At 46.2% G+C, this 559-nt stretch overlaps 1 protein-coding gene and 1 long non-coding RNA gene across 2 annotated transcripts in view; both read right to left on the reverse strand.

Annotated features, from left to right (window-relative positions):
• The window catches only part of LOC104848280, a 28,737-nt gene that overhangs the window by 11,861 nt on the left and 16,317 nt on the right, over positions 1-559 (reverse strand). The gene's annotated exons all lie outside the window — the stretch shown is intronic.
• LOC104848038 overlaps positions 1-559 on the reverse strand; it is a 6,378-nt gene that overhangs the window by 3,415 nt on the left and 2,404 nt on the right. Inside the window, exon 3 of the long non-coding RNA XR_776298.2 lies at positions 50-152. This is a non-coding gene — a long non-coding RNA (uncharacterized LOC104848038). The remainder of the gene's footprint in view (positions 1-49; positions 153-559) is intronic.

A 559-nucleotide genomic window follows, 5' to 3' on the forward strand; every position in this document is an offset into this window, starting at 1 on the left:
AAAAAAAGACAGTATTATGCTTCCACTTATATGAGCAAATTAGTCATACCTCCCTCCCTTGATTCTCCTTTTTACTGGTGGCCTCTACAGTAGTCTCCAGTCTCCTGCTCAGTACAATGCAGGCCTTGGCGGGGACGGCCTAAAAGACAAAACTAAGAAAGACAGAAAGTGGGGATCCAGGACAACCAATACCAGGGCAACAGACAAAGGTGCTGATCTTTCCAAGCCACTTGGTTTTATTAGTAATCAGTTGGGGTAAAGGTGAACTACGTGCAAGGGCAGGACTACGTGTGAGGGTGCACGGTTATGTGGTTTCTATGGAAATTAAAGTAAGACAAGACAAAGCATTCCCCAATTAGGAAGAGAAGAGACTAAATATATGGTTGTGATTCGAATATTGTCCAAGCCGGACGTTGTGGCACAGCCTGCAATCCCAGCACTCGGGAGGCTGAGGCAGGAGGATCGCTGTGAGTTCGAGACCAGCCTGGGCTACATAGTGAGTTCCAGAGCAGTCTGAACTGCATAGTGAGACCCTGTCTCAAAACACCAAAAAAAAAAA

Source organism: Fukomys damarensis, unplaced genomic scaffold, assembly GCF_012274545.1.
Source record: "Fukomys damarensis isolate Sample0158 unplaced genomic scaffold, DMR_v1.0_HiC HiC_scaffold_12, whole genome shotgun sequence".
Classification (NCBI taxonomy): domain Eukaryota; kingdom Metazoa; phylum Chordata; class Mammalia; order Rodentia; family Bathyergidae; genus Fukomys; species Fukomys damarensis.